This window comes from Myxocyprinus asiaticus, chromosome 33 (genome assembly GCF_019703515.2).
Source record: "Myxocyprinus asiaticus isolate MX2 ecotype Aquarium Trade chromosome 33, UBuf_Myxa_2, whole genome shotgun sequence".
Classification (NCBI taxonomy): domain Eukaryota; kingdom Metazoa; phylum Chordata; class Actinopteri; order Cypriniformes; family Catostomidae; genus Myxocyprinus; species Myxocyprinus asiaticus.
Window position 1 is genome coordinate 18228774 of NC_059376.1, and position 25773 is coordinate 18254546.

Here is a 25773-nt window from a genome sequence, read left to right on the forward strand (position 1 = left end):
GAGCAGGAGGAATGGCAGATGACAGCTGTTTGGATGCACCTTCACCTTCATCTGTGCTCGTAAACAAAGCTTTTAATATCTCGACTGCTTACATGCACTCTGTGACTGCAAATACACGAGGCTCTTGAACCTACTGTGTGCAAGCTGATACAGACTTGCTCCATGTGTATGTGAATAAGACAAGATTGTATTTTTGCACTCTTTTCAGTGCTTCTTTTCATTCTCTCCTCTGTTCCACCACCAGATCGGCCCCCGCACCTCTCTCTCGCCCCGCTCATCTGACCTCTCCATTGTTCTTTCAGCCAGTGGCCCCTGTAGGTTATTTGGAGTCATGGTGCAGGGCAGCTGTCTGACCTCTGTGATGTGCTGTCAATAAAAACACCCTTCCCCTCTTCACACACAGTCAAAGCTCTCTTTACTGTCCACATTCCAGCTAGTGTTTTATTATTGCACTTTAATCCATATTTACAGATCTAGATCTGGATCAGTCAAATGCTTACAGCACTCTACATAATGACATTTAGAGTGATGCATATCATAACCACCTTTATCATCATCCTATCAATAATCAACCTAACATCATCCATCTGTCTTGCGACACTGCAGATAAACAACATGAACATTTATTTTTAAGGAGTTTTTTTTAATGGATGCCAAAGGTTTTGGTTCTCAAAGTTTACAAAAAACATTTAAAAAAAACTGAAAACAGCCAACACAAATACCAAGACAATCTGTGGCATGCTCACATGCTGTCCTGATTTTTGAAACAGTCCAAACCACGGCAAACACCACAATCCCCTCCTGTTTCGGTGTCTAACAACATCCGCAAATTTACAAGCACACTACCTTTCAAACCAACATCCTGACACAGTATTTCCACTTCTCTTTCAAATACATAGCCACGATCATATCCATCCCCCACCTCTCAAACACATGAGCACAGATCCAACCCCAACCCACCTGTACATTTTCAGCACAATGCAGAAAAACCCCCAACATCATGTGTGAACTCAATCTGAGTGTAAACATAAATCTTTACACCTAATTTCTGTAACACAGCAAGGAAGAGCTACAGTTACAAGCACATGCACAGAAAACAGAAGTTTTTGAGCTGCGTAACGGCACAGTGAATGACTTGCCATTAAAGTCAGAATAATTTAAATAAATAGTCTTTCTGCACACGAGTGTGTGTGTGTGTGTGTGTGTGTGTGTGTGTGAGAGATTGCGATAGCACAACGGTTTTGATCAAGGTCACATAATGAGCCACAAGGTGCTTCCACGTATCAGTGCTAGTAAGGCAAGGTGTGCACTAGTGGTCGACTGATATGGGTTTTATTATGGACGATGCCGATATCCAGAGAGTAGGGTGGCCGATAGGCCAATACAATGCCGATATATAACACAATTCAATATAGTAAATAACAAACATAAAACTGCTAAAAATAAATAAAATAATGTTATTTACTCAATTTCACATAAAATGTAACTTTATAAAAAAAAAATCTAAAAAAATATTGTATTTTAAATGGTAGATAGCACTTTCTTCCGATTTCCGTTTAATCATCAAATTTTAGTAATTTATTTGCACATGAAGAAATTGTTAATATATTAGGAAGAAGGAAATAACAGTACACACAGTAGTCCAGCAACCATGGATGGCATGTCCACGTTAGCAATCGCATTTTCTAAAAAAATATCGAATCAAAACAATTGTACATAGAGTGCATAGTGAATAAGACATATACTTATAGCACATGTGAAGTGCTTTTACTTTGAAGTTGATCTCCCACACTTGATTTGTGAATCAGAGGAACTTTTGAACCTGATCCTGAAGTTCTGATTTTGGCTGATAGAATACGCGCTTCAGAGGAAGACATTAGATGAACGCTCGACAGGAAGAAAACGCTGGATTTTCATGAGGTTCGTGAATTACATCTGTATATTTGCAAATGGTATATAATAGATGTTTTATTGATATTTGATTTTTATCATTAGAAAAGAAAGTTAAAAGTGACAGGGAATGGGGGCCGGGTAGCTCAGTGAGTACTGACGCTGACTACCACCCCTGAAGTCACGAGTTTGAATCCAGAGCGTGCTGAGTGACTCCAGCCAGTCTCCTAAGCAACCAAATTGGCCCGGTTGCTAGGGAGGGTAGAGTCACATTGGGTCACCTCCTCATGGTCCCTATAATGTGTGGTTCTCAATCTCGGTAGGGCACGTGGTAAATTGTGCTTGGATGCTGTGGAGAACAACGTGGGCCTCCAAACGCGCTACATCTCTGCGGTAACGCGCTCAAGCCACGTGATAAGATGCGCGGATTGACCGTCTCAGACGCGGAGGCAACTGAGATTCGTCATCTGCCACCCGGATTGAGGCGAGTCACTACACCACCACGAGGACTTAAGAGTGCATTGGGAATTGGGCATTCCAATTGGGGAGAAAAGGGGAGAGAGAAAAAAGTAACAGAACTGCTGAGGAGAGGCTGATAGAATACGTGCTATAGAAGTAAAAAAAATTAGCGCTCCACAGGAAGCTGGATCTGCTGAAGTTGTGTGAGGTTTGTTTATTACATCTGTTTAAACGAGATATGCGCATATTTGCAGACGGTATATGGTATTAGTTTGATTGATATTTGCCTTTTTATCATTAGACAAGACAGTTAAAAGTTACAGGGAACTGTTGAGGAGAGAGAGGGAGAATGAAACAGGTGAGCACTTTAACATTATGAGCTCAAAAGCGTCTGCCACGGCTCTGATATGTGGACCGTTTAAATGACACTGTGTTGCACACCGGTCTATTATTGTAGTAACACGATGGCACATAAAACGAACCATGACTGGTTGTTTACATGTCTCAGTCGCTTCACATGCAAGCAGGTGATTTTCGGCGCTCTCAAGAAACAAATCAGCCAAACAGGAAAATTTAGCGGCCAATGCTGATAATTAAAAAAAATCTGAATACTGCAATATATCGGTCAACTACTAGTGTGCACATTTTGTGGTAGCGGTAAAAAAGGATCCAGATTAGACAACCTAGAAGAGTGAAGTTAGATTCTTGTGCAAACACACACACACACACACACACCGCACCGGGAGTGTTGTAAAAACAGAAGTAGGTGACAACACCTGCAGATTACTGAAACACTTCAGTTTTCACTCCTTTGAGAGAAACAATCACAATCACTCAAACGCGATAAACACAAATAATGAGAAGAATGTTTTGAGTGTGTTCGCAGCCCACAAACACATCATAAATACAACACATACATGAACAACCAAGCCACTCAACCCAAACACAGTTGCAAAAACAAACACAGCCATGCACACATTTAAATCACTAACACTAGAGAGGCTAGCATCAGGTGCAAGTGTATGTACATATGTGGGTGATGAACATCTCAACTCATTCCTCTTACCAAAACAGACAGACAGACAGACAGACAGACAGACAGACAGACAGACACACACACACACTGTAAGCAGGGAAACACCAGCAGTCTCTCCCCTAGCCCTCAAAGCCCCTACAAAACCCCAAACACACTCCTGCTGGCTGCCAGCAGAGCCAACCTTTGTCTGCCAAAGCTGCTCCAGACAGCCATTTTTCAGCAGCGGCCAAGCAGAAAATTAGATTCCACCATCAATAACCTGCAAGCCTCTTCTTAGCAGTCTGGAATTTCCTGCTGAGCCAAGAGCTCACATCCTTCACAGTCTGAAGTGAGAGATGTCACAGAGGAAGAGTACTGACATCACAGTAATGATATGAATGGATATTAGAGAGAGGCTGGGGAGAGAAGGCTTTGGAATTGGTAATATCCAAGCAGGACATAAATGAGTTGTTCTCCTTAATTGCTTTTGTCTCCAGGGCGGTCTTCTTGTCCGGAAATGAAACCAAGGGTCGTGGTTGCTGAGGGTAACTCTCAAGAGTTCACAAGCTCTCCCTTTTTTTTTCTCTCTCAACCTCTGCTCTACACTTGCTGTGGCTGTGTGTGTGTGTGTGTGTGTGTGTGTGTGCTCACTGACCCCGATTTCTCTTCCTCTATTTGCCGTTCATTGTATTTTAGACTATATCAAATGGGCGCAGAGTGCAAAATCAGCCTGAAAAGACTCCTCAGGTCACAGTGGGCTCTGACATGATGCTAATATGGGGGGATTTTCCCTATAGTAATCATTTGTGTATTAGTCTTGAGTGGCCTATCCGACGTGTATAAGCGACTTGGTCCCACCAGTTATTTGAAAATAAGAAACGTCTGGTCCCAACAACAGGATTTATTTCATGTAATTTGTTTAAGCACTGATCCCATTCTGACTGCCACTTGTTTTTGACATTCGAATTTATGATTGGTTTCAAATCTGTGGAAGGTATTGAGCTCTTTGAGTCCTGTAGATAATGCTTCTTTGGCAGCACTATCTGCTTTCTCATTTCCAGAGATTCCACAGTGGCCAGGTACCCAGCAAAAGATGATGTTAAAATTGAGCTTCAAGGAATGACAATTTGATTAAAATCTTCACAATTGTTTGGTGATCAGTTTTAATAGATTATAGTGCTTCAAGAAATGATTTTGAATCAGAAATAATACAAAAAAACCCGTTGTTGTGCAGTCTCAGTGAACTTCAGTGCCAACAGAAGAGCACTGGCCTCTGCAGTGAAAATTTAGCTTTGGTCAGGAATACATATACCCTGACGTAGTTGATTTGTTGCAAAAGCCGCAGACACATGATTTTCAGATTTAGATCCATCTGTATAAAGTGGAATATGTAATGGAAACATTTATCTATTATCCAGAAGTGGTTGGTGATAATCACTTGGATTAGAGGTCAAACAATATGGGTTTTTTTAATGGCCGATGCCGATATCCAGAGAGCAGGGTGGCCGATAGGCCGATACATTGCCGATATATAACACAATTTAATATAGTAAATAAACATAAAATTGCTACAAAGTGAATAAATGTTATTTAGCACTACATTTACTCAATTTTACACAAAATATGTTAAAAAATAATCTAAAAAAATAATATTGTATTTTAAATGGTAGATAGCAGTTTCTTCTGATTTCAGTTTAGTCATCAAATTTTAAGTTATTTATTTGTACATTAATAAATTGTTAATATATTAGGAAGAAGGAAATAACAGTACACACAGTATAGTCCAGAAACCATGGATGGCATGTCCACGTTAGCAATCGCAATTACTCAAATACAGAATCAAACCAACTGTTCATACAGTGCATAGTGAATAAGACATTTACTTATAGCACATGTGAAGTGCTTTTACTTTGAAGCTGCACCAGAGAATATTTAGCAGAGATGGGCCACTTTAAATGGAAAACAAGACAAAAACCCTTGATAACAATAGGATTTTTTGCAGTTAATTTATTTTACCGAATTTACACCCAACTGCAGCCAATGGATGTAGATAGGAAGTCCCGCCTTACAGGTAAAAGCGCCAATCACCTTTTAGATACAGACATATAGACATCAGAATATTGGCCAATACTGCGATATATCAGACGACCACTAATTTGGATGAGTTTTTGACTTTTTGTTTCTTGTTAAATCCAGAAGGATTTCTGGTTTTCTGAGGTCCCATGGAGGAATTTTGCAAAAGTGAATTTGTTCCAAAATGTTTAAATCCACTTTTAAATTCTCCAGATGAGGTTTAATGTGTAGACTAAGTGGACATATGTAACTTGTTTTTTTTTTTTTTCCCATGCATTACTGAAAGAGGTTGAAACACTGCTGGATAGGCCAGATTTTCTTTATTTGTGTTAAGCTTGATTGTGTCTGTTTTCCAAAGAAAACTCATTAGCCTCCACATATACTTTGGATCGGTGACGTTCTTAAAGCTCCCAAAGCCAGTTGTATACCTTGGTGGTGTATAGTATCGGAAAGTCAAATGTATAATTTTAATAATGAGCCATAGACTATACTGCCATAGTCCAGCTTTGAGCGAATCAGTGTTCTATATAGATTTAGGAGGATTGAGCTGTCTGCACCCCATTTTGCATTAGATGAAACCTTTAAAATGTTCATGGCTTTAAAACATCTCTTTTTAGATAACTTAATATAAGGGATAAAGGACAGTTTGCTGTCAAAGCTGATGCCAAGAAATTTAGTCTCTTTTACAACCTAAATGGGGACACCATCCATATGTAACTCTGGATCATTGTGTAGAGAGCGAAGTTGGCAGAAATGCATGCAAACAGTTTTTGCCTTTGAAAACTTGAAGCCATTTAGCATCAACCAAGTTTGTATTTTATTTATTTTCAGTTGAATTTTGCACTCAATATTGCTCATGTAATGGCTTCTATAGCATATGCAGATGTCATCTACATATAAGCTACAGTGAATATCTGAACCAATTACTTTTGTAATGCTATTTATTTTAATACTAAGAGTTACTGATAAAATACTTCCTTGAGGCACTCCAAGTTCTTGTCTCTGTAGGTCAGACAAGGTGTTATCTACCTTGACTCTAAAAAGTCTATTTGATAAAAATCTTTCAATAAAAACTGGTAAACTTCCTCTAAAACCCAGTTGATACAAATCCTTTAAAATGCCATACTTCCATGTTGTGTTGTAGGCTTACTCAAAATAAAAAAAGACTGCTACAACATGTTCATTCTTAATAAAAGCATCACGTATATAGCTTTCCAGACTGATGAGGTGGTCTATTGTGCTTCAACACTTCCTGAATCCACACTGGGCATTACTTATATGATGTTTGAATTCCAGTATCCAAACAAGACGATCATTGACCATCCTCTCCATTGTTTTGCATAAGCAGCTGGTCAAGGCTATAGGGCGATAGTTGTTGGGATCATTATGGTCTTTCCCTGTCTTTGGAGTGGGTATAATTTCTGCTTCCTTCCAAGCAGGTGGAATATTTCCTGATATCCAGATGAAGTTAAAAATGTTAGCATAGTTAGATTAGTGTGAGGTAAATTCTTTAAAAATTGGTAGAGGATATTGCCTGGTCCAATCGTTGTCGTGGGATCTTTTTATAGCCCTTGGTAGCTCTTCCATGAAAAAAAAAAAAAAAATCAGACTTTATTTGATGGAGTGCTTGCTGACAAGCTGGACACAACTCTTCTCCATCTTTCCTTTTTTGTTTCCTTTATTGTTCTTCTTGTTTGTGCTCTACTTCTTTTGAGTTTAATAAGATTTTCAGTAATTGGATGTCTGAAGAAGAGTCTTTCAGCTTTTTTCCTCTCTTTTACAGCTTTTTTGCACTAATCATCAAACCATGGAAGCCATCTACATTTTCTATATAAAATGTTCTCGGAATGGTGTCATTTGCTATGGATATAAGCGTTTCAGTAAAGTTCTTTGTAGCATCTGGATTTTCCTGTGGAACTCTCGCAAACCTCTCGTAACAGAGGATTTGTAACTGGTACCAATTTGCTTTTTTGATTTGCCATCTTCGTACACTTGTTTCTTCACCTCTTCCTTTGATGGTTAAAATGAGTGGAAAGTGGTCACTTCCACAGAGGTCATGCCAAACTTTCCATGAGAGGTCTAAAAATAACTCAGGCTGACAGATTGTTAGATCAATTGCCAAGTATGTTCCATGCCCTGGGTGTAAATAAGTATGTTATCTATCATTTAGAAGACATGAGGCATGGTTATCTATAAAAATCTTCAATCCTCTTTCCTTTAGTATTGCAATGGTTACTACCCCATAAAATTTTATGGCTGTTAAAATCTCCCATGAGTATAAAAGGAGAAGGGAGCTGAGCAACCAGATTATCCAGGTCCATGTGCGTTATATTCAAGTCAGGAGGAACGTAAATAGAACAGACTGTAATGGTTTTCTGCAGGGTCAAACGCACTGCTGTTACCTGTAGGTTGCTGTTAATACTGATATTACTATGAATCTCATTAGTTCAGATTAAAATGGCTGTACCTCCAGAAGCCCCTCGTCCGTCTATTTTTAGGTCAAAGGGAATTAAAAGCTGTAACATTTTTAAAAGAGAGGGTACAATCTGATGATAGTTGTGTCTCCTGAAGACAAATAACAAGAGGACTGATACCTGCAGCTAAACGTTGTAACTCAGTATAATTAGCAATGAGGCCACAACAGTTCCAATGGATGATAAAACTATCCATTATCAGGTAGGTAAAATAGGGACGGTTGCCCTAATTTTGCCTTTCGGAGTTGGGCTTCTACTATGGTGTCCACTCTCTCGCTCTCATTTCAACATCTTTAATATGTTATGTCTTAAGTTTCATCTTGGGGTACTTTTGATTGTGAGGAGCTAATCTTTTTTGTATTTCTTTCTGAAGTTTGATTTTTAGTTGTTGAACTCTGATTGGATATCATTTACAAGAGATTCATTTTGAGTTCCTGTATTCATTGTCCTTGAGAGAAGAGACAGTGTATAAGGGACAGCAGCCATCATTTTTTTGTGCCTCGGGGTAACTGATCTTCTTAGTACATCTGATCCTCTGTATTTCCTTCTCCTTGACCCACATGGGGCATTCTTTTGATGCAGCTGAACTACCTCCTGTACAATTACAGCACTTGGGTGGTTTTTGTCAACTCTCCATATTATGGTCTTCCTCACCACAGTTGCAGCAGATATGTTTGTTTTTACAGCCATTAGATCCATGTCCATACTTTGACAGTTAAAACATTGCAATGGGTTGGGTACAAATAAGTCCACTGGAATGCTTAGATATCCAATTAGAACTCTTTCTGGGGGTACAGGTTTGTTAAAAGTAATGATGTACGTACCAGTCTTTATCATTCGGTCTTCTCTCTTGATTATTATCCTTTTTAAATTTATTACACATTGAGTCTTGAGTTTGTGGGTTACTACTTCTTTGTCTACATCATCCAACTCTCTGGTTCAGATCACTCCTTTGCTGTAATTCAGCGTTGGATGATGAGATGCCTTTATCTGTACTCCAGCTAACATGCTGGCATGTAGAAGCCAACGCTGATTTCAGCATTGGCCTTTTTACAGCATTCCACAAGAATTTGACCAGATCTTAATTTTTTTACTTCTTTCACTGTTCCTGCTTTTCCTACAATACCCTTATGTATGGCAAAAGGGGAAAGATTAGTGACTGGCAAATTTGGTGATACAGCTTCAATTACAATAAATTTTGGCCAATCATCACTACTTGACATAGGAACACATCTATTTGAGCTGTATCCAGGTCCAAAAATTGCTTTGAGGTGCGTTTTGTAGCCATGTTTAAAGTTTTCAGTTTCATCATCTCTACTCCCTACCCACCTTTGAGCCCAAAAAGGAGGGTTGCACAGAAGATTATACATCAGGGATATAGGGATGATATACTTGAGCAAAAAGTGGAACAAGTAGCTCAATTCACTCAATTGACTCTTAGCCAACGCCTACTGGGGTGTCTGAAAAGATATTAGATGTATCACAGAATTTTCCCAGGGCATGTCTTGACCAGCTGATTGATTGGATCGAGCCATCCCAACCTCCCATCTAGGTAAAGTAGGAGCCAAAGTACTGTGTTGAAATAGAGGCAGCCGCAGCAAACCACATTCCTCAAGGACCAGGATCTCTTCCTCCACCGACACAGGTCGCAACTCACGGCAAACGAGTTGTCCCTTCTGCCGCTTCTAGCAACAATACTGACATACTAAAGACCTATTTTTCTCCGGGTCCTTTACGGAGAGATGAAAGAGAGTGTTTACATCTTAGAATAGGAATGTAAAAAAGAAAGTATTAATAGCTGTAACCCCAGAAAGGGAGGCTTAAGAGTTGATCTCTAATGCCCAAGGAGAAGACCCTAGCACTACAGAGGGAAGGAGCGTGCCACTGTTCCTTTCACGAGCTACCACCACAATGATGGGTCCCGTGCCGTACCCAGTTCAGTGTGATGTCAGGGGCTTAGGTGGATGAAGCACAGATGCATGGGAGACATGTGGTGAAGGGTTGTTCTCCAAAGGCAACAGAGAAGGGAATAGTGTGTTCCTTCCCACTGGAGAGCTCAGTTAGAGCTGATGGATGAAGGTAGAGCCGGTGATAAAGACAGAGCTTAACCTCAGTGCTAGATTTAAAACCATGTTCAGATCAAAGACAAATGATGGGGGGAGAAGAAAGAGAAAAAAAAGATACAGTTAAATTAGGAGAATGTAATGGGAAGATATGAGAAGATCAAAAGATAAAAGGAAAGATGGGAGATCATTAACTCATGGAGGGAGAGAAAGCAAAGTGGTAGCGTCTTTTCCTCCTGTGCTGTTTATAAAGGTGCACCCAAACAAGCTTCCAGCATTCTGTTTCTATGACATCATACATGCTTGACATCAATAACAATGCTCTGAAGAGTGTCGACCACCATCCACAATCTAACACAGACACACTTCTGAGCCATATGATATTCTACAAGGCTTTCCAGCCACAAACACTTACGTATTTCCCCAATATCCTGTCTCTCTTTGATGACTGCTGTGCAGAGGGGAATAGTTGTTGATTGCTTCTGCTGATATAACACATACTGATAGAAAGCATAGCTCCTCTTCCAGTAAAGACTTACGCACTAGTCCACATGAGCCAATATTCTATCATGCAGCCAGAAACTCAAACACACACTCATTTCAACCCATTCTATACACTGCAAACTTATCCTGCATCAACTCCTTTATGAAATACATAAAATGAACAAAATTGCAATGGTTACAAAATGAATTATAAACAACTCACTTAGCATTTTAATGGCTTTCTAGTGTCCTCATACAAATCAGAGACCCTGTTTACACCTGGTTTTTGGATGGACTCTAGAGGATAAAGATCTTTCTTATGTGGTCAAAGCAGTGAGTGAGTGTGTTTACATAGATGTTCTTACACCAATTATGCTTAATAAGCCAACAATGTGTGGGGTCATGTAGATGCATTAAACGACTATATTGTGTAGGGTCACAAATGGCTTAGGAATAAACCCATCGACACAGGTAGGTTTTAGCCCTTTACCCCTATGTAAACACCTTTACCAGCTTATCCAATGTACGCAGGTGTTGTGCGCATGCCTCTTCACGGTTTGATGTCAAAAGCAGAGAACAACTCGATCATTTCAAATCTCATTTAAATGTGGTTTTCTTGCTCTGTCAGATTTTTAAATAAGCTGTTTTTGGGAGTTCTCAGGGTATTGGTGTGTAGGCCTGTCACGATAATTACGTTATCGACATATCGTACGATATATGGACATGACCTCAATCATTTTTGCTGACCTCGATATCGCCCATTGTGTTTACATGTGTGTTTGTTTACATAAGAATAAATGTCACCAACATTTTAGCCAGTCACACTGCATCTGTGCTCTCGTCCGCTCTGTGTCGGAGGCGGGGCTCAGGCAGCTCCACACACACAGCGACAGGTGAAGATTACATGTTACTCGAGGCTATTAGGTGTTTTCCCCGACAACTGCATTACTCCAGACAGAAATTTTGGAATAAGTCCAAACGGACTTGGTTTCAAAGCCACATTCCAGAGCTCAGTTGTGGGAACATTTCGGCTTTAAGCCGAATTAGAGAGGAGAGCCCATTAACGTGAACGAGCCGGTATGTCAATTTTGTTTAAAAACAGTGACAACCAAAAGTGGCAATACATCTCAGGGCTCGACATTAACGCTTGACAAAGTGAATTTTACTTGCCCGACCGGACAAGTTGCCTGGTTGAAACCTTAATAATGATAAACAAATACTGGGTTTATTTGTCATTTAGTGTATGCCTGTGTCACTTGTGTTGAAAATAATCTACAGTGTCTGAAATTCTGCGCAGGATTCTGAGAATTGTCTCTGTATTAATTCCAGAATCTGCGCGAATACAGGAAATCTGCTTTTGCACATCCTTCTCGTCTCTCGTGCAGCAGCGCTTGTTGAATTTGGTGTGAGAACACGAAGTGGACGCATTTTTTCCCGACATGCTAATGTCATTGTACTGCGCCTGTGTTAAGAGAGCGATGCGATAGAACTAATCGCACCTATTTATAAACAAAGTTGTCAACGTTGCAAGCACGAAACATCGGAGCGTTCCAGGTTTGCAGCCTCCATCATAAGTCATATTGCAACACCTTTGACAAGAACTGCAGAAATAGCAAACATGCTTTGTGTAACGCTACCTGCAGCAGGATGAAGAGAAACGTTTAAACACTGGTTACATCTCTCATCTTCATCTCTCTGGAGCTCTTTCCTGACCTATACAGGTATTTTCTGCCATGTGAATCAGTCAGTTTTAATATGTAATAATATACAAATATAAACGGTAATATAAACGCTATAATTTTAACAACATGCATAAAATGAAAATATATTATCTGTCTTTAAAATACATGGGTCAGTCAAAAATAAGGTTCTCCATAACGAAAATGGAAAATCTACATAATCTAAAAAAATAAAATACAAAATAAATCTTAGAACTCTAATACTATATTATACTATACTATATTTGTTTCATGTGGTTTTGAACATATTAAAAATTTAGAACATCCAATTTGTTTAATAACTAAAATGTCAGGTAGTACAAGTAAAAAGTAGTATCAAATTTTCCTTACACCTGATTAAATTGTTTTTATATTTTATTATTTATATATATATATATATATATATATATATATATATATATATAGCCCTGCAATCTAAAAGCTCATCTAAAACAACCATTCCATCCAGTTTTCCGAGCTGGGAACAAAAACTGCAGTTGGAGATGAAGAGGGACCTTCCCGACTTTAATTTTTCTGACATTCCGATTCCAATGTCTGAATATTCTTAAGTTCAATGCTCTTTGAAAGGGTGTACTTGCATTATTATGCCATTATATTATCATTATATCAGTGGCATAAAATGGTCTTAAAATGACAATAATATCGTTTATCGCAATTATTTCTGGGACAATATATCATCCAACAAAAGTAGTTATCGTGACAGGCCTACTGGTATGCATGTTAATGGGCTAAATGTCTGATAGCAGGATGGTGCAGCATGTTTCAATTCCAACTTTACACATGTGCTAATTTCACTAACTCCTACAGACACACACACACACAGCTGCTGTAACTCGCATGCTCTGCCACTCAAAATCCATCTGCCCCTCACATCCTGTTTCATAAGCAGTTACCCGTTTCATAATGGGCCAGTGAGTACAAAACCCTGAGGCAGAGAGAGAGGGTCATCACCAATACATTACTCGCACAACTGCTTCAGTAATCACTATTGCTGCAGAGAAAGCAGGGGAATAGAAGTACGAAAATTAAGAAACCAGATTAGATGGATGATAATCAGCCCACACACACACACACACAAAGTCTTAAATCTACTCTGATATAGAAGTTGAAGTGCAATGGGTTGTCATGAAAGAAAACAGCTGAGTTAAACTCAGAAATGAAAGATAGAGATCTGCAGGAAAAGCAACACTTCCATTCTAACAGTGGCTAAACTGTCAGTTTAATCACCCGTCTCTGTTTGAAATAACTAATAAAAGGAGAAGTAAACAGATTTCCAAAAAAATCACTGACAATTAAAAACACCCTTATTAGGACAAAAATGGAAGGATTTATTTATTGATTTCTTCATTCCAAAAGTGTAAACATGTTTGCAATTGTCCCTTTGTAAGCGCCGCCCCCCCTTGGTTACGGTTGCTCCCTCTGACAAGCTCTGCAGAACTCCCCATAGGAATGAATGGGAGACTGCCATCAACTGCGCAGTTTTTGGCAAAATATTCTCATAAACGAAATGGGTAATATTCTAAAGTGGGCTGGAATGAAGAGTGACATTGTAAGGCATATTTATCTGATGTTCTTTGTAAAAGAAATTAAGTTACACAGTAATTTGAGTGAAACCTGTGGAGACATTGAATCAGAATAAAAATAAACGATTGTCACTTGAAAAGAGAAAAGCCTAATTTGATAGCGATTACACACCTGATAACTTCAGTGTAAGTGAACAGAACTGCTCATAGTGTCTCATAACACACTAATTATGATGCTGTGAGCTCTTTATTTACTAGCGCCTTTACTATGACCTTCATCAATAAGTAAATAAATTAACATTCAGTTATTAGCTTCAATTTGCATTGCTTTTGTTATAGGCTAGATGTTCATTTGGGAAAGAGGAATGACATTATTCTCTTCTCAACATTTATTTAAAGATTTTTTTAAAGAAGAAAAAAACACTGCGTGTGTCCTCTTTGGGTACCTCATGTCAATATTACAAGTGACCCGGCAACAACATGTTTTAAATGTTTTGGATTATTTTGATAAAATGCTGCTTAAAACGAACGAAACCCATTACTCCCGTAGGCTCTCATTGGAAAATAGCAAACACGTGTCAGAGTACTGTCGACAGGATTGGTCAGAAATGCTTTTAAGGCGGGGCTTATTGAAGGGTCAATTGATTTTTAATACATTCAGGAACTTTGTTTGGTATAGTCCGTTAGGGATGGGACAATATTTCAAAATATCGCAAACCAAAATAAATGACTAACCACATCAAGGCAAAACTCTATATTTCAACATTTGCCACATTGTTTTCTCTCCATGTGATCACAGATGAAATGACACGTCAAACAACAAAATCCCGCTGTTGCTTTTTTCTACTCTGTTTACAGGGTTTACACAAGGTCCTTGAAGTGCTTACGGTGCTTGAATTTAGCTTTTAGAAATGTAAGTACTGGAATGCCTCGAAAATCACTTTTTATAGTTTTGTTGAAAAGTGCTTGAGATTAAAACATTTCTTCTGTGTAATGTCCATCAAAGATGAGATCCACACACTCCATTTTTGTTAAATAATGCGTCTTTAAATATCCTTTCTGTTCTTTACAGTCAGTTCTTGATCAAAAAGTAAAAAGAAACTAAATACATTTTAATCACACATTGCACAGATGCGGTAAAGAAACCTAATGTTCACAGAACCAAAACACAGTGGGATGCTTGTTGAACTCTTAGAGAGACTGTATCATTTTAGCACTTTTTATACAAAAGTATGTAAACTCATTGTAAATACTTTTTATTTTACACATTATTTTAAATGGTGACAGCTCATATCACTATTACAATTTAATTAGGGATGTCCCAATACCATTTTTTTTAGAACGAGTAGGAGTACCGATACTTCATGTGTGATACCTTTTTTTCCTAAACTCCATATCAACAAGTTATTTCAATTTTATCATCAAAATAGTGTTTAAATAAATTAATTCATTAAAACTTTAATCAAATGAAAATATAACAATTAATTTTCAACATAATATTGTATTATTTTTTAATCAAATGAAGTACTGGCCATTCTCTGTTGACCTCTCTCATCAACAAGGCATTTCCGTCCACAGAACCGCCCCTCACTGGATGTTTTTTGTTTTTGGCACTATTCTGAGTAAATTCTAGAGACTGTTGTGCATGAAAATTTTGTCGGCACGAGGCGGCACAATATTAGGCAGGTGGTTTTAATGTTGTGGCTGATCTGTGCATTTATCTCATTAAATTGCAGCTCTTGCTATTAAATAATATCACTAGTACATAGCGTGACTTTAATTTGTGGGCTGAATGTGTACATAATGACATTCGTACGTCAGATGGTGTCGGTTTTTGGTATCGAAGCATTTTTCTGAGTACGAGTACCTATACATGAGCACGGTTTCGGGACATCCCTAAATTTCACGATATAATATTCATTGATAGAATTTCAAATGTTTATATTTTTTAAAAGTTACAATGTGGTTATATTAATGATGACAAACAAATTATAATACATACGTGTGTATGTATATATCTATACACACACACACACACACACACACACACACACACACAATGCGCTCATGTCCAATTATTTGGACAGTAAAATGTGATTGGAATTTACTGTGCACAATAATTACATTATCTCAAATAACCACAATTAGATCAAATAACCACGATCAGACGATTATTTAATAAATTGCGAAAGGCCAAGACAGAGGGCTTTTAAAAATGATGACTGAAATTGCATTTGGCCTACTGTATAATATAACTATATTATTAACAATAATAAATCAATTACAAATTCATTTAAATTAATAGTAATGTGATATCCTATCAATCACAACTAAAGTGAACACGAAAGAGATCCACTAAAGAATCCATTCTACATTCCAGGTCCACATGCAATGTAGTGCCAACAGAGTTGGCTTCATGTTCACTGAAGATTTTCACTGGAATCACTGTTAATTCAGTAGTTAACAATAAAAGTTCTTAATTACACTTTTTTTTTTTTTTACATATTTTTAAAGTCATTCTTCTCTGTCTACTCTATTTTATACTGAAAATTGTAGAAAAAGTATTTTCAGTGCATCCCTAATGATTTAGATTTTAAATATTTAAAACATCTAATTTAACATTTTTGGTTTTCAGCCCAGTGTGTCCAGTATTTTCGGTTTCAGCCAAGAATTTTCCTTCCGGTGCATCACTAGAGATAACCATATCGTCCCATCGGCTTTGAGTAATTCTAGCTATTCAACATTTCAAAAATGAACTTAAACCTCTTTTAGAGGATTTCTGCCGTTAATTATGTGATAATGGCTTTGCATAGAGGGACTAATCTGACACAATGATATAACTGCACTGCTAAATTGATACATAACAGAAAAAGCAAAAGAATACACATGCACAGCAGAGACCTCTAACACTATGCATTACAAAAAAAAAAATCAATATTTTCCGCAGAGCCCAACTACTCATTAAATTTTACTATCAATGTTGAAAGACAGTCATGACTGCTGTGTTCTTCAATACCCACAGCCATATCTACTATGACTTTAGTCAGTTTCTTCAATGCCATGCCAAAGTTCACTCAGAAGAAAACATCCAGGCTCAATACAGTCATTTATTGCATATTTCAGCAGCACAATCACCCTCTAAATACATACTGAAATTGACATCCATTGCCACATGCACTAACATGAACATAAACAGACACGCACACCTACATTTTTAGTCCCTTCTCTAGCAGCTCTCCGGGGTAAGGTTGCACCAGCTGTGCGTAAGGTTTCACGTAAGTTGGGATGTAAAGTTCACACTAAGGGCTTAGTAACTATTAGTTAGTTTGTAATTAAGTCAGTGCTTAATTTGGTTGCACCACCTGTTCTTAAGGCAACACTTAGCTAGTAGGTTGTAAGCTCTCCAGAAAGTAATGCATAGTTGCATAATATGACGTTTACCTGTATTGATCCAATAAACAGCCTTCGAATTTGTGCACAGAAATGTTAAAAAATCATGAATTTCAATTTGATCTTGTTACGGTTGATGTTCAAACCTTGCTTTCTCATGTAACTGTCAGCTGTAATAAATTATATCCCCATTAAAATAGGATACGTAATAAAAGTAGATTTGATAAATAGTATTTTTGCCCTGTGTAAATAACAATATATAGGAACTATATTTAAAATAAATAAGGGGTGATAAATAAATACTAATACAACAGGCTGGAAAAATAGACATTTATTCATTTTAATATCCTATATTATATATATATATATATATATATATATATATTGAATGTGTTGAAACTTGACACTGGGAGACACACCCTGAAAACTGCACCGTTAGAATGCTTTCATGCTGAAGTGCCGCTTAAAAGTACGTTTTTTTCCTCTCTTGTAAATGTAAACGAGTGTAAATGTCAACATAATACTGTATGTCGAAAGGACTGAAGCCTGTCACACAAAACATGAGCTCATTGATGTCATTAAATATCAGTCTGCTTTTTTCATTCCATCCGTTACTCCTGGTCAGAGGCTTCCATAAAAATTTAGTTTATACGTAGGGTTACGTTCTACCTAAGTTTAATAGTGCAACGCTCAAATATTTAGTAGTGCGTAAATTGTGACTTAGTGTTGTAACTTACTTATAGCTGGTGCAACCGGCCCCAGATTCCTAAAAATGTCAAGAGAGTTAGCAGCTGCTCTCGATGTGGCTGTGTAGATAGTGACTTTCTCCACAGACCGCTACCACTGCTAGCACTTGACACCACTGCTGATGGCTAAAGAAGTGCAGAGCTTCCGAGTATGCTGCCAAATAGAAGAATGTGCGAAAATAAAGTACAGTAACAGTACATTACATCTGCTCTACATTCTTTACCTCCTCAAAGCGCTTACTGAGCTTTAAAATAAGAGATAAAGATAATGGCCTGAGGCAGAAATCGTGAGCAGAACTTGGATCATCAGCAAAGGAATTAAAACCAACCCTATTTAGACTGGACTGTACAAGGGAACTCACCAGAACTCTGAGAACTACACATTTTTGGAGGTGCATTTAATGTAGCATGCAAGAGCTATTTTCAGCACCTTTCTTTCTTGACTGGTGTCACCAGTATGCATATTGCATCAGATGGAAATAAAGCTGTTAGTAAAAAGGGAGTTGTGGCTGTTCTATTTTGCTTATCAGGAAATACTCACAAAATGCTGCTGATGTGAATATGATGGATTTATGTGATAGGCGACAATTCAGTCAAATAGAGTAAATCTGACAGCAGGGCTTGGGTGGAGTTATGCCAGAAAGGCATTTTCTTCTCTTAACTGGAATGCATACATTATCTTAAATATTCCGCAAGTCATAATCAGTAGAAACATTTTGAAAGACTTCAGTGTTATTTTTAGCTGAGGTGATGTGTTCCAAGTCACCACTGTGTAGCAAAAAAAAAAAAAGAGGAATTGATTGTAGAGATAAAAATGGAGGCATAGGAGAGTAGAGCAGCCCTTTTCCACCGAAATTGCAGTGGTTCTTATGCTGAGCCTGTGCTCCGCTGGTTCACGGCTGGGGCAATCTGGAGCCTTTTCCACTGACCTGAGAGCCGAACGGTGACATAATGGGTTACGGTCTGCTTGGTAGTTCTACGTGTCTACCTCAAACATAAACAAACATGGCGCGTCACAGTGTGTTTGTATACAGCTTTTGCTCGTTTTTGAGGACATATTTAAACATACGGATTAATGCAATCCATCGTTATTACATTTCTCAAAAATATTGTCAGAGACAACGTCTACACTAAAGACGACAGGTAATGGAATTAAGTTCTGTAAACTGTTACAGTGGAATCATTATTAACATTGGTATAGCAGATGGTTGTATTTGGATTTTTGCCATAGCATATAATATTATTGATTGAGAATCCCACCGTTTTACATTACAGATCTTCCAAACTTAGAGAGTAGCTGGTCAAAAATCCCCTTACAGAACAAAATGCACAAAATAAGATGACAACAATGAAAGAAAAGCTAACAAAGTTGGAAAATATAACAACTTACTGAGATCAGCTGTAGAGGACACCGGCGATTCACTGTTTATCACGAGCGTTACTGGCTGAATTCAATGCCCCAGTTAGTTAATAGGCTGGTCGGTGTCCGAATCCAAAACATTGTTGCTTCCTCCACTGTTGCTTTTGCTTATGTCCTTCTTATGGTCCCTGTACTCCCTTAAGTATTTTTCAATTTGTTTATGATTTGGTCAATTGTCCGATTGAAGGCGGCGTGCATCATTTCGTGCTGTATCTTCATTCTTGTAGAGTACTTTTTTCCTTTGCGATCTCTCTAGTTTATCTCGGATCTTCGTAAATACCATATCGCAAGTAGAGCACTCCTTTCGTCCTGTTACCTGAATGCTTTTGATGTCTGGTAATTTTGTGTTTTTTTATTGTTGTTATAGAGTGAAGAAGTACTCCTTGCTGCAGACAGTGGCTACTGTTGTTGTTGTTTGGGAAAACTTTACCATGGTGATGAAACATTATTCCACCCTCCGTCCACTGACGTAATCAGTTCTTGCGTAGAGACCAGCAAGCTTTTGTGGCCGGTGTCGAACCAGGTTTTCGGCCCCGGAACGGCCTTTTCTGTGGTGGAAATGCACGGAAGAGTTTGAGAATTCACACCAGGCCAGGAACCCGCACCCGAACCATGTCGGTGGAAAAGGGATAGAGGAGAGGAGAGTTGTAGTTGTTTACCAAATCACAATGAGGGGCTGCGGGGAGTGGATGAAAGCTTTTCATTTACTGAACTTTAACGGGGCACACAGAAGTGGTACTCTTGTTTCTAGCCCTCATAAACAGGGACATACAAAATTGGTGTCAGATTAAAGACCTCGTTTAAAGACCCAATCTGCCTCTGCAGATCGTTGATAACAATCCAACAGACATTTAAGTTCAAATGACCTTCTTAAGATGTATTCAAATGATTCAAAGCACCACCCACTAACACACACACATCCCTCAAAGACAAAAACAAGGACTCCCCTAACTTCAACCATCGGCATGTGGTCATTAGTTAAATAGTCAAAATGGCATTTGTAGTGTATTTATCATGGCCTTTTTTAGCAATCAAACATAGCCAAGGGCACATGTTTACAACACTCAAAAAACACACACTGATCACCACTAGTGCAGGACAGAAGCCATGCGAGTGAGTCCAAAACTCTGCCTTATGGCTTATGTGATCATTCAGGCTCATTTTGATAGAATGAAGTCATCATATATTAGGAAAATTAGGTAAACATTACTTAGTCTTGTTCAAAACATACCGTCCACGGCCAAAAAACATGCAGTATTTTAGTCTCTAACAAACTAAAATGTATAAATAAAAAAACAACACTAATGGCAATTTCATGTCCAAAATGTGGCACTTTTTTACGTTCCGAGCTCTCATATTCTGCCAAAGGTTTCAAAGTAAAAATGCTTTGGGCCTATATACATGACTGACATTGTGCATGAACTACCCTCTAGATATGGTGCTACCAACAGCAGATATGGGGTATTATTGCCTCATTCAGACAACAAAAACAGAATCAACATTACACACGCAGCACTACCAGTGACGTCATGCTGATACCACTCCACCACTGGGGAATCTCCATTAATTCTGCCTTATCTAACTGTGCCTGATGTTATACAACTGCTGCTGATAGCAGTGACCTGTTGGCTGCAGAACTAAACACAAATATGGGTGGAAGGACAACACTTGTTTCACGGCTTCCAAGTGCTATTCACCAACTCAAAAGACCTGCAAAATGGTCCATGTGAGCAGTGAAGGAATATTTAATAGAAAGTATAAGTTGGATGCTATTTAAAAGCAGCAAACTGGTGCTAATTCACTATAAGAAACTGTCATAAATTTCTGTTAATGTATTGGTGTATTGTATTGGTTCTATTTGGTGTTATGTGCGATGTGCTGTTATTTGTTAGTCTAGATTATCACATTTAAAACAGGTCATAATTGCCATTATACTAGGTTATGTTTAGTAAGATAATTACTAAAAAAGGCCCCACAGACAATACCATGTGTAACATTAATATGAGAAGAGCCAAGAAGCCATGGTTGCTCAAAAAGTAGTGCTTTACATATGGTTAATTTTTCAGATGTTCTACTCCAGCTGCTCATTCATCAAAATGAAGAATGCTCACAACAGAGTAAGGATGAACACCTTGAAAACTAAAAACACCTTATCTTGTCCCTGAATTCTGTTGAGAATGTTCCGCAGTTCATATGAGGAGAAACAAAGCATCTGACTTCAGTTAAAAAAAGACCTGCTGTAATTAAGCTTGCAGCTGCACAACTGCTGTGGACCATGTACTGAAGTTTGCGCACGGCATTTTGAAAGCAGACAGAGATAAAGTGGTGGGATCTGGCTCCACATTTCATGAGACAATACTTAAATAAAATAGCTAATTTCTTTGTTATTCTGCATGGAGCAGTGAGGAGAGGGGAGCGAGGTAGAATACACAACGCAAAGGGGTGTAACTGGAGTTCAAATCTGTTGTTTCCTTTCCATGAGTTCTGGCAGCCCTTGCAGAGCAAATAGGTTGTCTGAGGCCAGTTCTGTTTTGGGTTCAGGCATCTTGCTGGTCCACTTATGACACTTGGCTTTGTTCTTTTCTAAAACAATTCTGCTCAAGAGAAGGAAGTCCTTCCCTGGCCCATGTCCAATTACACTAATAGACTTAAACTGTGTGGCCTCCATTTTTCAAATTCTACTGCCTTTAATGTGCAGATCAACAGCTGTTGACAATTTGGTATCCACTATGATTTATTGACCCTTAATAACAACATCCGAGACATGGCAAGTGAGTGAGTGTAGTCCCAGCCTCACCAGCAGGGTATGAAGTTGATTTGTGATGGGGGACGGCAGGTCCACAAATTATGGTGTTTGCCCACTGTGTGTTCATAAGACTTGTCAACACTTTACGAAACACAGCGAGTGATATTTACAGTAGAATGAAGGAAACCAGAATCTCTGCTTTACACATATAAACACGATGCAACCCTTAAGGAATAGTTTCCCAAAAAAGCCACCCAAAAATGAAAATTCTCTCATCATTTACTCACCCTCATGCCATCCCAGATTGGTGACTTTCTTCAGCAGAACACAAATAAACATTTTAGAAGATTATCTCAGCTGGCTTTAGTAGGTCCATACAAAAAAAGTGAATGGAGACCAAAATTTTTAAGCAGCAAAAACCACAATAAAAGTAATCCATATGACTCCATTGTTTTAATCCATGTCTTCTGAAGCAAAATAATCTGTTTTGGGTGAAAACAGACCAAAATGTAACTCCTTTTCACTGTAGGCTACATCTTGCAATTGCAGTCTCCAGACACAATCATGATTTCAAACACTTTTACACTTCCTAGTGCTTGAGGCGTACACAAAGCGCTAGATGGCGCTTGGAAGTGTAATTGAGCTTGAAATCATGATTTAGACTGCTGATGTCAAGATTTATAGTGAAAAAGGAGTTATATTTTGGTCTGTTCTCACCCAAAACTGATTAGAAAACAGAAGACATGGATTGAGTAGTATGGATTACTTTTATGCTGCCTTCATGTGCTTTTTAGAGCTTCAACGTTTTGGTCACCATTCACTAGCATCGTAAAGACCTACAGAGTTGAGATATTCTTAAAAAAAAAAAGTGTGTTCTGCAGAAGAAAAAAAATGTCATACACATCTGGGATGGCATGAGGGTGAGTAAATGATGAGAGAATTTTCATATTTGGGTGAACTATCCCTTTTAAGTAGTGGATGGTGGAACAAAAACAAACAGTTGTGAAGCTCATTTAAGTACGTGACTTCACCCGCTCTTTCTCCAAATACAGGCTCACAATATCTTGTCATCACCTTACATTAATAACAAAACCTTTAAGCATATCTGACAAGGTATAGCCATGCTCAAAACACACTTCTCTGTCAAACCAGCCTACTATATTTCAATTCACAAGAACATTAACTGACAAATGCAATGGTTACTGAAACACCATTCGTAAAAGCATGATATTCATTATTTCTCAAGCAAAACCATGATGCAGTACGGGTAATTCCCTCCACTAAAAACTGAGACGTTGACCAAGAATTACTCAATCCCTAAATACTGATACTAAACAGTACACACATCTTCTAGCGTTAACAAGGCATTGCATACAACAACAACCAAATAAGTCCTTAAAAATGAATAAGCACCTTGACCAATACAAATGAGAAAAAGATGAGATTATGTCGGTAAATTTGAACATTCTGCACGATAAACACTGTGCATTAATAAAATTAGCTCATTTTCAACCAAAATTCCACATCTTTGTAACAGAAGTTGATCTCCTACGAGTTTTTAAAATGGGTTAACAATAAAAATGGCACTTCATTAAATCATATTCCTTTATTTAGCTGTTTTTATATCGGTCTTGGTAAATACGATTGTAAATTCACCTCAACTACATCTTTTGTCGTTTTATTCCAAGACAACCCATGTGGAAATGAGAAACTGTAACTGCTGTATTGTTCCTTGTTCTGATTCCTACACAGAAAAAATAACCAAATAAATAGAGCTAACTCAGCTAGCTCCACAGCCGCCCACAGATACCCACTAAACGTGCTGTGCAAAACAACATATAAGATGGTAAACATGCCCATTCAACACATGACTAAATGTGTCGGCTCAGAACTCAAAAATCAACCCAATTTCATGTTACCTCACAAACGTTGCTAGCTATGCTAACTAGCCGGCCAGTCTTCAAGTAGGGATTGATTTCCGCCCTGTTCGATCTATGGCCGCAGTGGCCGCAGGGACTCAGTGGAGGAAGATCGGACCCCGTTACCTCGACAACTGCTCCGAAAAACAGATTAAAGGCTGATAAACTCAAGCAAACGATCATGTTTTAACTTACCTCTCCACGGAAGGTGAAGGTCTGTCGCTACCGGACGTCTTTGTAATTTCTGAGGTTGACAAATGAAGAAATTTCCCCAAGTAATCCTCGTGTACGGTTAGCTACGGCGGTGTTTCCGTCATCGACGGTTTCAGCCCCGATCCACTCCAGCGTCGCGCGCCTGTCGCGTGAGTAACTGAGCCTCTCTCGCGCTCTCTCCCTCTTCGTCTGTTTTATCCACGAATCCTCCTCTGTCTATTTTATTCGCATCTCTACCCTCTTATCTCCAATTGGCTGTGATTCGAGAAGAGCTATTTGTGCCCATTCTGTACAGGTGTGTTTTGTTATCAAAACGGTGGATGTAAATACACCAAGCGACTGTGAGATAATCTTTTCTGTTCGCGAGCTGACTAGAGTGAATGAGGGACTGCTGCTGCTGCTGGCAAAGCAGGACGTCAAGTGCAGTTTCTCAGCTCTTAAAGGGCCAGTGCACTCTATTTGAAAATGGGTCCCATGCTATGTAATGCTAATCACTACAAATCACATATCTGATTACAAGATATCGAGAGAATATAAAGATGTGTATTTGCATATTGCATTATTTTTTATTTATTTATTTTTAAAAATATTATTTTCAAGCAGACAGAAATTTAGAGGGCACCAACCGAAGTGCTCACATTTAACAAAATGTTATAAATAGAGCAAAATGTGTGGGTGGAGCAAAAGCACAAGTGTTAAGGCATTTGCACACCTAATGCGAATTTTCGGCGTGATTTCTTGCCGCGATTAAAATCTGGATCGAAACAATGGATTCTTATCGAGCCATTCACACCTGGAGCGAACATTCCCGCTGAATCGTGTGGCAACAAAGCAAAGCTTTTTTTTTTTTTACTGCGAAGTGTGTCGATTTTTTTATTGTTGTTGTTGCTTAGCAGGTGAAGTTCTGTCACTTTGATGAAATTCCCTGACCAACAAAATATGAACTTTGGATCACGTGTCAGAAGCCGTTGCAGTTAGAAGTAGCAACTATGTAGCTGAACAACCTATTTTCATTATTTGCCACAGATAGACATATTATTCTATTATTTATTATTAATGATATTATTGTACAGCTTTATTTATTCCTGAATGGAATGGAAAAAAAGACACTTTTAGCATTTCCATCGAAAACTTCAGAATGCCAATTGTTATGCAAAGGTTTTCTGTATGTTGAACTTTTGCAGATATGTCAGTGGTGCAAGAATGATTGTAAACACAGGAGTTCTGAAATACCAGAACTATGTATCTGAGACTTTTATTTATTTAGGCCACATACATGAGTCTACAAAATGACCTAAAATAGTTTAACATGGCCTAACAAACTATTGCCGGTTCTCTTATCCAACTAAAATATCATTACAGTGATGTTACCAGATAACACACACACACATATTATTCACAAATAGCTCTTACAAACACTAATGTGGTGAACCCCCTGTGCTGTGTCTCTCCAGGCCCTCCACATCTGGGCTATTTGAAGCCTGTGGAGACACAAGCTGTGGATACAGTGTTTTAACATTGAAGAATAGTGTCAGGGAGATCACACTGTGGGCTCACCTGTGGTTTCTCTAATGATCTGAATCCTTTTCTCTGCGGCTCAGCCACCCACAGCCAGGCACT

At 38.4% G+C, this 25773-nt stretch overlaps 1 protein-coding gene across 4 annotated transcripts in view; it reads right to left on the reverse strand.

Moving 5' to 3' along the window:
- The window catches only part of LOC127424126 (nuclear receptor corepressor 2-like), a 164937-nt gene extending 140400 nt beyond the window's left edge, over positions 1–24537 (reverse strand). For all 4 annotated transcript variants that reach the window (XM_051669046.1, XM_051669045.1, XM_051669044.1 and 1 more), the window contains exon 1: positions 24136–24537. The gene's annotated coding sequence lies outside the window, so the exon portion shown is untranslated. The remainder of the gene's footprint in view (positions 1–24135) is intronic.
- Between the last annotated feature and the right edge of the window lie 1236 nt (positions 24538–25773).